We start from the raw sequence: 12,362 nt of genomic DNA on the forward strand, positions 1-12,362 counted from the left end.
CCTAATAGGTTAATTGTTGCGTAGATATTTTTGTGTGCGTCCGGATTGTTCAAATCCCGTAGATAAAATGTTCACATTGTTCAGGACCCTTTGCCATGTATTTTAGAGTAGCTGCTTCCATTTTTGCATGTAGGAGTTGTCAATAGTTTGTTATGTCGTGTTTAGGACATATTCTCTCATATATGTGTGGCGTTAGTTTTATTTTTCAACCCCACATATTATATATGGTTTTGGGGTAGAAAAATCAATAGAATTTAACCGTGCATTTAGTTTTGTCTTTTGAGAAAGTTAGTGCGCATGATATTTTTGCCGTGTTGCCCTTTTGCTTATTTTGTGGGATTTATTCCGTGCGTGACATGAATTAGTTTTGAACTAGAGATATGCTCTTGGATATGTAGGATAGCCTCTGGTATTTTTGGTTGCTATAGAAATCCATGTTTAGGTGTTGTTTGCTTGTCGCCAACATCCTAGAAAATAGTGCTGATTTGGAGATGGTGAAATATTTCTAAGTCTGAAATCTGTTATATTTTGTTAATGTCTTGCCTTGCGTTTTGCTAGTGATCTAGAGCTCCTTTGAGGTTGGTGCAATGGAGTTATTTGTAAACCTTAAGATTCTCTAGCATGCTGTTAATTTTCATGCCATTCGGTGCCCTATAGCATATAATTTTACTGCTGTCAATATGCCTTCTGATTGAAACTGCACTATCAAAGTGTTATTTTCACTAAGTTTGAAACTGCTTGCTAGTTGCCATATTGTGAGTTCTTTTCCTAGTGTTACATGCTTCCACGCTAGTTATTTTTAGTAGGGTGTTGTTGTGCATCTTGACCAGAAATGCCTCATGTCTTGTTTGAGCATTTTAGAATTATGTAGCTTGTTGTTTTGGGGTGTAGAAAATGTCATGTTCCTGATTTTGGCAGGTTGTAGTCATTTCTTGTTTAGCTTGTATTTGTTGAACCGTTGCTCCATTTGGATCGTGTCCTAGATGAAACTTGCTTAGAATCTCGTGTAGTTTCGTATTATGTTCCTGCCTTCTTGGTTTGCGATGCTCGTGGCTGTCATTTGCATACATATTGCATTCATGGCATCATATCTTGCGGTGATCGTATCTTTTGAACCGTAGCTCTGTTTGCAATGATCTCTATGTGTAAATTGATTGGAATGGCGCGTAGAATCACGTGAACCTATTTATTTGGTTGTTTAACAAATATTAAAATGTGTTAGTTCAGGTCTGGACAGAATTATAAATTAACGTATGGGGTTAGTTCGGAGATGCTAAAAGTCGTTTCCGACCTCATTTAAAATGCCCAGATAGGTAGCTTAATTACGCTTCACCTCTTGCCATGTTTAACCAACAGTTAATATTGTCGTGTAATTAATCGGAAGTGAACTAAATAATTAAAGGTGGAGTTTCGTCGATATGCAACTCGTTGCATATTGAACTTCACTTAATGTGTAGTGTTTGATTATGTGAATTGCCATGTCATACCGTGCATAAATGAAACCGCTCATGCATCATTTGTGTTGTGCATCGCATGGTGAATATCGCGTGTTTATTCTTGTTTCCGTTTTGCTTCGTCTCGACAGAGTTCCAACCACTTCGGAGTGTGAGGATCTGTTTGACTATGTCGGTTCGTATGCTTCACGGAGTCGATCTTCTTCCAAGCGGGATCTCATGCAAGATGATCATTTCCCTAGATACCATTACTATCATTGACATGCTAGTTGTCTCGTTTATTTCGCTATGTCTCGTTGCCCACCACATGTTAATTGTCAGCCTCTCAACATTGCCATGAAAACCTTCAACTTGTTCACAACCTAGCAAACCACTGATTGGCTATGTTACCTCTTTCTTAACCATGTGTTAGCGTTGCTAGTTGCAGGTGCAGTTGCTTCCATGTGATAACATGGGTTCCTTGTTATATCACCATATTAATTGCTATTTAAACTAATGCACCTATATACTTGGTAAAAGGTGGAAGACTCGGCCTTTCTAGCCTCGTGTTTTGTTCCACCTTTGCCCCCTTAGTTTGGGCTACCGGTGTTATATTCCATAAATGAGCGCTCCTAACACGATCGGGGTTGTTATGGGGACCCCCTTGCTAATTGGTTTTAGATTAAGATGGGTGTGGCAAGGCCGAACTTTGGTACAACATTTTCCTAATAACCTAATAAAAATGCATAGGGACCCGCCGACACCCGCGGAGTAATTAATCAACCCCCGGGCCAGTGATCCTCATGAGTGTTGGTACAACCCAGAGCACTGTGCAGGGCCAACCCAGGGAAACTTGGGCAGTTTCTATCAAGCCATCGTACGCGTAGCTTATCTGTCGTGTCCTGAGAATGAGATATGCGGCTCCTATCAGGATCATCGACATGTCGGGCGGCCTTGCTGGATTAGTTTTACCTTTGAGGAAATATCATGTGCATCGAGATTCCGGTGATGCTTTGGGTAATCTTAGAGTTGAGGTTTTCCACTTAGGATTGTGACGAGATCGCGAGTTTCGTGATCGAGGATTTCTGTGCGGCTTTTGCTAATTTGTGATGGAACATCTTGAGCACCCCTGCAGGGTTAAATCTTTTGGAAAGCCATGCCCGCGGCTATGTGGCAACGTGGAAACTTTGTTTAACATCCGGTTCTAGACGACTTGAAGTAAGCTTAATTAAAACTTGCCAACTGAGTGCGTAACCGTGACGGTCTCTTTCGTGAGCTCCTCCGATCGAGGACACGGTGGGGTTATGTCTAATGTAAGTAGGTGTTCAGGATCATTCATTTGATCATCAGTAGTTCACGTCTGTTATGTGTAGATCATCCCCCTCTTTATTCTTGTACTCGTAAGTTAGCCACCAAATAAATGCTTAGCCGCTTGCTGCAGCCTCACCACTTAATCCTACCTCACCCATTAAGCTTTGCTAGTCTTGATACCTTTGGAAATGAGATTGTTGAGTCCCCTGTGTCTCATAGATTATTACAACACCAGTTACAGGTACAGGTAAAGTGATATTAAGGCGTGAGTGCAATGGTTGTTCATTTAGAGTTTCTTCTTCTTCATCATCGATGTAGGATGGGTTCCAGGCCGGCAGCCTCGGATAGCAAGGGTGGACGTCGTTCTCTTATCGTTTGTTTTCGTCCGTAGTCGGACCTTGCTCTTCTACATGATGTTTATGTATTGTACTAATGTGACTCTGATGTAGCATGTGGCGAGTGTAAGCCAATTCCATATATCTCTTCTTTTCAGTACATGTACTTGTAACGATATCCATTCTTGCGAAAAGACGAGATGCGCTTCTATCCCTGTCGAGGCCCTCGCGCCAAAAATAAGGATAGGGTCACATCCTGGGCGTTACATAGCTGCACTAACAGGGCAGAAACTAACCTATACTAGCTACACTTCCAAGCACTATAGAAGGGGATTATCCCCAAATTATAAAAGGAGGCGCCACACACTCGAACCCTTGACCACAGGCACTGTGGTGGCTCGGTTGCCACGGTAGGTTGCGGGTACGGCTCTAACAGAGAAGCCCAACAAGGTAAATAGATCCCCCTAGCAAGTGCACAGGGAAGGAAAACATTGAAATAAAAGGGGGCGCTGGGTTTCAGACCCATGACCTCACGATCACTGCGCTAAGCTCGAACAAGTCGGCTTGTGTGGTGGATCGGCCCAAGGAGGGATCCACCCTAATTGATATCTAAAAAGGGGGCACTGTTGGAGATATTATCTGTTGGGTAACCCACCCTAGATGGGCCGGGTCACACAAGCTGGCGACTCATCTCCGAGTGGTTCCGGCCTTGGTCCAGCAAGGCCGGGAGTCGTATGGCGGCTCAGGACCTTTGGGAGAAGTCCATAGTAGGGAAGATCTCCAAGTCTTGGAAAGATGGCGACTTAGAGATCGGAAGAATCACGATTTGTGTAAAGGAAAGGACCCTTGTAAACCCTAAGGACTCGACCTATATATAAAGGCGAGTCCTAGGGAAGGAGAGGGCGGGTTAGAAATCATCGAGTGCTAGGTCAGGCGAGTTACACCCCCTTGTAATCGAAACATCATCAATACAAACTTCAAGCATGACGTAGGCTTTTACCTCCTCACGAGGGGCCGAACATGGGTAAATCTCTGTCTCGCTCCCACATAACCCCTTTGAGTCGCCACCAAGGTGCGATGGCTCCAACACTAAGTCCTTTCACGAGGACATCTGCCGTGACAAAACCACGATAGTTGGCGCCCACCGTGGGGCCTGCGCACGGTGGAGTTGAGTTCTCAAAGGGAGCCCCACCAGGGTCCGGGAGCTACGCAGCGGGGCTCATGACTCGGAGCCGCCGCGGGAAGTACTACATCGATAACTCGCTGTGGGGGCCCGAGGCCGATTCGATTGAATCCGGCTACAGAGTCCCCTTCGGCAAGATCAACGTCTTCGTCGGCATGATTGGATCGCCTACGCCTGAGCCGGACATCTCCTCCGACATAGTCGAGCCGGCCAGGTACGTCCGCCCTGTCGCAACACCAAACCTAACCCGCCCGGTCTTTGTTGGGTTCACGCAGGGGTCTGAGGAACCAGAACAATCGGCGACCCAGGAGACCACACCGGTCAACACTGATGACGAATCATCCATGGGCGATTCAGATTCAATTCAGTCTCTACATGGGTGCTGCCTTGGGGGCTTGTCGCTAGCCATGGACCCCGAGGTTCTTGACCGGACCCGCCGTCAGATCGCCGTTTACATGGCAGGGGCGACTCAGCTCTCGCCAAACCCGGCAGGCGGAGATGGGACTGGCGAAACGTCTAGAAGCCCGACCGCGATCCTGGTGGAGTTAGCGGCGGAGATAACAAGGCTCATGGCGACCCCCATAACGTCAGAAAACCAGGGCGCAATAAACACGGAACTAACAAAACTAAGAGATGGGGTGGCAAAGGGTTAGCGGGACGCTGAGGTGGAGGCCGCCAGGATCGAGACCCGGCAGGCTCAAATCACCGCTGAGGTAGCTCGCTTGAATACCGAAAACTGGCGGCTCGAAAGGCATCAGCGCGCATCTGACGCCGTCCATCAGCGGAGGCATCAGGGTTGTTTGCCCCCTGATCTCAACCCGACCCGCCTGTTCGACACTCCACGAACTCCCGGGGCAGGAGACACCCCGGGGGAGGGCCGGGCCAGCCACCAAACCCGCCGTTTCAGCCAGCTGTGGATCGCATTCCCCGATTCCAGACACCTCAAGGTCACTTTTCCAACCCGGTGGACAACGTCCTTGCCGCAACTCTCCATTTAGAATCCCTTCTGATTCATGGCAACACTCCAGCTGAGATAGAAGCAAGGAACGCCATTGAGATGTTGAAGACGGCGGTGGTTCAAAACGCCCAGTTCTCACACAGCCTAGATCGGCTGCACTCCACTCCCCAGGCAAGCCGCACTAGGAGTCGGCCAAAGGACCAGCCCGTTATAACCAGCGGACCGCGACCCTTTCCCCAGGTCAACTCGCCCGATCATCGAGACCCGCCAGGTCGGGATCATCCGGACACCCAAGTCGCCCCAGCGCCTCTTGTTGGAAGCGGCAGACAAGTGGGGGTGCCGTGCTTGGCCCCCGCCCTTCGCAACGAGAGAATGCCCAAGGATTTTAAAGGGCTAAGAAAGGTGCCTAACTACACTCTGGACCTTGAGCCGGCGTCATGGGTCGAGAGTTATGAAATCGCCATGGACATGCTCGATGTAAGCGAAGCAGTCTGCGCCAGATACTTCACAATGATGCTCGAAGGGACGGCGCGTACTTGGTTAAAGAACTTGCCCCCCAACTCCATCCAGATTTGGGCTGAATTAAAAGAGCGTTTCATCAAAAACTTCCGAGGAACCTGCAAACGCCCGATGACAATAGTCGATTTACAGCACTGCGTTCAACGCCCGGATGAATCGACCCACCACTGGTCGTAGCGGGTCGCGGAAATCATTCATTCATCGGACGGTATCACGGCGGCTCGGGCTGTGCTGATCCTGAAGCAGAACTGCCACTATGAGCCCTTGGTGCAGAAGTTGGGACGACTCAAGCGAAAAGTCCAAGACATGGGGGAGCTGATGGACACCCTTACTAGGTACGCTGAGGCGGACGACACCAAAGATCCCGGAGAGGATGGTGGTAAAGCTAACTCGCCAAGGAAAGGCGAGTCATCCAAAAATCATACCCGGTACCAGGGACGCACCCGCCATAATCATGGAGCGAATGGCAAAAGAAGGCAGCAGGAAGAGTCTTCGGACTTAGTCACCAACACCAACACCAACAATGGCAACCAGCGCCAGAAGAAGAATAGGGGTTAGAGTGGCAAAAATCCGCGCAACTAGAATGAGTTACTCAAGGGCCCCTGCCCGCACCACGCCATGGCAGACGGACCGGCGACTCATTCCTGGGAGGACTATTACGTGATGCGGGAGTTTCGGGCGGAGGCGATCAAAAAAGGGCAAGGCGGTGACCCGGACCAACGGCAGGAACAGTTTGGTGCACCTAATCAACGCCAGAACCCCTTCGGCGGCTTCCCCAAACCCGGGGCTCAGGGTGGCTCGCAGCCAAGCAGTGGCCAATATCCGGTGCATCACCAACGACGGTATAACCCTCCTGGAGTTTTTCAACAACCACCCCCACAGGGGGCTCCGCAGGGGCAGGATGACAACGGCGGCTTCCGCAATAACCCCAAGCAGTTAAGCAATGGGCAGTACCACGTTTTCACCACCAATGCCTGCAGGCGTGATAAAAAGGTGAGTCACCGAGCGTACAGTGTACCTGAGCTGGCACTCCCTAGATACTTCCACTGGTCCGAGCAGACTATATCATGGAGTAGGGAGGATCACCCGCCAAGAGTTGACAATCCCGGCGACTTAGTGTTGGTCGTGGCTCCTCAAGTTGGAGGATATACCTTATCGAAAGTACTGATGGATGGTGGCAGCAGCATCAACATATTATACTTCGACACCTTCCAAAGGATGAACCTGTTGGAGAAAGATTTGATGCCCTCAACCATGGTATTCCACGGGATTGTCCCAGGTAAATCGGCGTATCCCATAGGCCGAGTTAGGCTCACAGTTGCATTTGGAACAACGTCTAACTATAGGAGTGAGTCGCTTATGTTTGAAGTGGTCAAGTTAAAAAGCCCCTATCATGCGCTGTTTGGGCGGCCGGCTTACGCCCGGTTTATGGCTCGCCCCTCCTATGTATAACTTAAACTCAAGATGCCTGGTTCTAAAGGACCCATCACGGTTGATGGTGATAGGAGGATCGCAAGACAGTGTGAAGAAGGGGATGCGGCTTACGTAGAAGTCGCCTGTGCTGCGGAAGAGCTTAAATATCACCAGGCCAATATTGATCCGGCTGATATGTCACCTTTAAAGAAGCCAACGACAGACGCTGAGCCGCCCCTCAAGTTCAAGCCAACAGATGACACTAAGGCAGTGGATTTCGTCCCTGGCGACTCAACCAAACAGTTCACTATTGGGGCGGGTCAGGATCCCAAATAGGAAAGCGTGCTCATCGAATTCATCCGTGAGAATCGGGACATCTTCGCATGGAAACCTTCTGACATGCCTGGTGTGCCGAGAGAATTCACTGAGCACCATCTTAATGTTGACCCAAAAGCAAAACCGATTCAGCAATATCTTCGCAGGTTCAATGAGGAACGACGCAAGGCAATCGGGGAGGAAGTTGCCCGTCTCTTGGCCGCCGGATTAATCGTAGAGGTCTTCCACCCCAAATGGTTGGCTAACCCAGTCCTGGTGCTCAAGAAGAACGGTACCTTCCGTATGTGCATTGATTACACGGATCTTAACAGAGCCTGTCCAACGGATCCTTTCACCCTTCCCCGCATCGATCAAATTATTGATTCAGTGGCGGGATGCGAACGGTTGTGCTTCCTGGACGCTTATTTCGGGTATCACCAAATCAAGATGGCCATGGAAGATCAGGAGAAAACAACTTTTATAACCCCCTTCGGGGCTTTTTGCTATGTGTCCATGCCATTCGGACTCAAGAGTGCATGGGCGACTTATCAGCGTTGCATCCAAAATTGCCTCTGTGACCAAATTGGACGCAACGTTCATGCCTATGTTGATGACATTGTGGTTAAAAACTCACAGGAAGGAAACGCTACTGGGAGATCAAAAGGAAACTTTTGATAATCTGCGGGTATACCAGATGAAGCTTAGTCCCACCAAGTGTGTCTTTGGTGTTCCTGCAGGAAAATTGTTGGGTTTCTTGGTGTCTGAGCGCGGCAGTGAAGCTAACCCGGACAAGATCGAGGTGGTTACTTCCCTTGGGAAACCAGCGAATATCAACCAAGTCCAACGGATAGCGGGTCTATTGCGGGCTTAAGTCGCTTTATAAGCCGTCTTGGAGAAAAGTCTATTCCCCTTTATCAATTGCTTAGGAAATCTGACCATTTTGTTTGGACAAACGAAGCCAATGAAGCTTTCGAAGCCTTAAAATGGCAGCTGGTCAACCCGCCGGTCTTGGCCACCCCGACTGAGAAAGAGCCCATGCTTTTGTATATCGCAGCAAACTCCAAAGCGGTGAGTGTGGCGGTGGTCGTCGAAAGGAAGGGGGAAGGGAAGGAATATCCAGTGCAACGCCCGGTGTATTTCATCAGCGAGGTGCTAACTCTTTCCAAGCAGCGGTACCCACACTGGCAGAAGTTAGTTTATGGGGTCTTTATGGCAAGCCGGAAGCTCAGACATTATTTCCAAGAGCATCCCATCACGATGGTTAGCTCCGCTCGCCTCGGGGACATCATCCAGAATCGGGAAGCGACAGGGTGAATCGCCAAGTGGGCACTCGAACTTGGACCGCACCACGTGCGATACACCCCTCGCACGGCTATCAAGTCTCATGCCTTGGTTGATTTCGTCAATGATTGGACGGAGTTACAGATCCCGGAAGACAGGTCTGACCTTACATACTAGACTATTTATTTTGACGGATCTAGACAATTGGAAGGCTCGGGGGCTGGCGTGGTGCTGATATCGCCTCAAGGAGACACATTCTGCTATGTCCTCCGACTCATGTTTCCATGTACCAACAATGTTGCGGAATACAAAGCTTTGCTTCATGGCTTGCGACTCGCCAAGGAGATGAACCTTACGCGGGTCAGATGTTTTGGCGATTCTGATTTGGTGGCTCAGCAAGTTTCAGGTAGTTGGGATTCTCGGCACCCCTTGATGGCGGCTTACAGGAGGGTTGTGTCTGAAGTGGCGGGTCACTTCCATGGCTATCAGGTCGATCACATCGACCGGCGCCTTAACGAAGCAGCTGATGCCCTTTCACGTCTCGGTTCCCAGCATAAGCCGGTTCCCCCCAATGTTTTTCTAGATACTCTGCATAATCCTTCCGTAAGGTTGCCCTCGGAGGAGGAGTTGGCAATACCAGACCCTGAGTCTCACTTAGTGGCGGCTCTCCATGTTACGCCGGATTGGGTTCTTCCGTATCTGGCCTATCTCGCCCGAGGTGAGTTACCTTCGGATGAAGTATTGGCTCGCCAAATCGTTCGGCGAAGCAAATCCATGGTGATCATCAATGGCGAATTATATAAACGAAGCACTTCCAGGGTTTTCCAAAGATGTGTTTCCTCCGAAGAAGGATGCATAATTCTAAATGACATTCATTCCGGAGATTGTGGGCATCACGCCGGGTCACGCTCCTTGGTTTCAAATGCGTTCTGTCATGGTTTCTTCTGGTTGACGGCCCATGCAGATGCAGAGCAGATAGTTCGTCGATGTGACGGATGCCAACGTTATGGACGACATGCCCATGTGCCGGCTCAAGAACTAAGGATGATACCCATCACTTGGCCTTTCGCAGTCTGGGGGTTAGACATGGTTGGCCCCTTTAAGATGTCGTCCAACAAGAAACCTCATCTGCTGGTGGCGGTTGATAAGTTCACCAAGTGGGTTGAAGCAGAACCTTTTGGAGCTTGCGATGCGGAGACAGTGGTCAAATTCTTGAAAAAATTGATCTTCCAGTTTGGATATCCACACATCATTATTACTGACAATGGCACTAATCTATCTCAAGGAGCGATGCAGGAGTTTTGCCATCATGAGCACATCCGGCTTGATGTTTCTGCAATAGCTCACCCGCAATCTAATGGACAGGCGGAGCGGGCGAATTAGGAAGTGTTGCGAGGAATCAAACCCCGACTCATGGTTCCCCTGGAACGTACCCCGGGGTGTTGGGTTGAGTTGTCTTCAGTACTATGGAGCATCCGGACCACCCCGAACCGTTCTATGGGTTTTACTCCCTTCTTTCTGGTATATGGAGCAGAAGCCGTTCTTCCCATTGACATTAGGCATGACTCGCCCAGAGTTGCCGCTTATGTGGAACAGGACAACAAGTTGGCACGTAAAGATTCTTTGGACGCCTTGGAGGAAGTACGCAATTTAGCTGCAGCCCGATCGGCCATTTATCAGCACGACTTACGGCGTTATCACAGCTTCCGGGTCAAGAGCCGAACTTTTCAGGAGGGCGACTTAGTGCTTCGATTGATACAAGATCGTACTAGCATGCATAAGTTATCACCACCATGGGAAAGACCGTTCGTCCTCAGCAAAAGCCTTCGCAACGGGTCCTACTATCTGGTGGATCTACGGCCTGATCGGCCAACCACGGAGGCTGAGTCAACTCGCCCCTGGAACATAGCCCACTTGCGGCCTTATTACACTTGAGCTATTAGCTCTACATTTTGTAAGTTTTTCATTTCTTATAAAGCAATAAAATTGATGCCTCCCAGCTTGGGGGCTTTCCTGCTAATTCATCTTATTGAAAAGTATGGATCTTTGTTTTTATTCTTCAACAAGTCGCCCAAGCATGGACGCTATCCATACCAAAGAGCTTAAGTCTCCACGATGTGCTTATTACAAAACTGGGTATCGATAAGCCAAAGAGGATCGAATCGCTACAAGCGCGCGATTCAAACATAGGCGCCTTATATGATTTTGTGGATTAGGCCGACTTACTTGAGGACAGTTTGTTCTCAAGTCGTTTTGTGGTAATAGCATATACGCTTCTACAATCCTATGACGGTCTTTCCCTTAATCATAGGTCACTTGGGGGCTTCCTCTCACTGAGATCAGCCTTACTAGCCATTTGGCCTGCGAAAAATTACCGCATTACAAATGGATATACTGGACTGTGTGTTGGCCGAATCAACATATGGACCCATGAACTCTTGGCGAGTTACTCCGCTCATGGACCCTGAACTCGCCTTGGTTAAAACATGACTCTTTTCTGACTCGCCTCAAATATCTTGGGTCGATTATTATTTATTATCATCCATTACTCACCGAGATGGTTTGATGTATGTTTTAAGCCTAACAGGTTGATGATCAAAATCATTCTAGCCATGGCGGGTCAAGCATCATAAAAACGCCTTAACGGCGGGTCAAGTATTTTAAAGCGCCTTAAGGGCAACATAAGGGTTTTTCAAGACATCACAGAAGCAGTTTGATCTCTAAAAAGACTTATTACATGGCTCTGATGGCCAAATCTATGAAGGTTTATTCTACTGATGTCCTCGGATCAGCCTGGTGCGAGCTCTGGCCGACTTCAATTTGCAAGTCGCCCAGTACCCAGTTACACTTGGATAACGCGGCGAACTCATCTTCATCGTTCAGCACTGATGAGAGATCCACCTCCAAGTCAAAAGGATTCTTGGGTCGACGCAGAGTTAAGCTAGTCGTTACAAAGGTTGGCGGGTTAACTTTCTTGTTCTTGTTTTCATAAGCGGCTTGGTATTTTGATAAATCCAAGTTTGCAGCAAGCTGAGTCGCTGCCAAACGGGATTCTTTGACAACACGTTGGTAATCCTCTTCAGCAAATTCTGACCCGTCATCCTTGAGCTGGGGAAAGCCTGCCGCTACCTCTTCAGGGTTTATTTCTGGAGCATACGCCAGACACCGACTCAATGTAATCAGTGCTCCTTTTCAGGCAGCAGACCGAGTTAGCTCACCAATTTGAGGAGGAAGAGTAGATAAGAAGCCAAGCATCTTATTTATTGATGTTATGGGTTCCTTGGCACCCATCACTGCTTTCACAGTCAGCACACTTCCGGTATACAGCTGCTCCGTCAACGTGTAAATCGCCTTCAGCATCAGGACACAATCGTTGTGAAGATTGGTGGCTCTCGGACCTGCATAAGGAGTAATGATGGTCAGCGATTTCTACAAGTTATTTATTTACAAAGTACAAGGTCAGGGGTTGGTTTTTACCAAAGACGGCTTGTGCCATGTTGGAGATATGTCGCTTTAAGCCGGCCAGCTCTTGCTGCATAGTATCCAACTTAGCTTCAGCTTTTTCTGCTCGCTTTATTAGGGCATCTTGATCAATTTGAGCCCTTTTTAAGTCG

This window comes from Hordeum vulgare, chromosome 6H, assembly GCF_904849725.1.
Source record: "Hordeum vulgare subsp. vulgare chromosome 6H, MorexV3_pseudomolecules_assembly, whole genome shotgun sequence".
NCBI lineage: Eukaryota > Viridiplantae > Streptophyta > Magnoliopsida > Poales > Poaceae > Hordeum > Hordeum vulgare.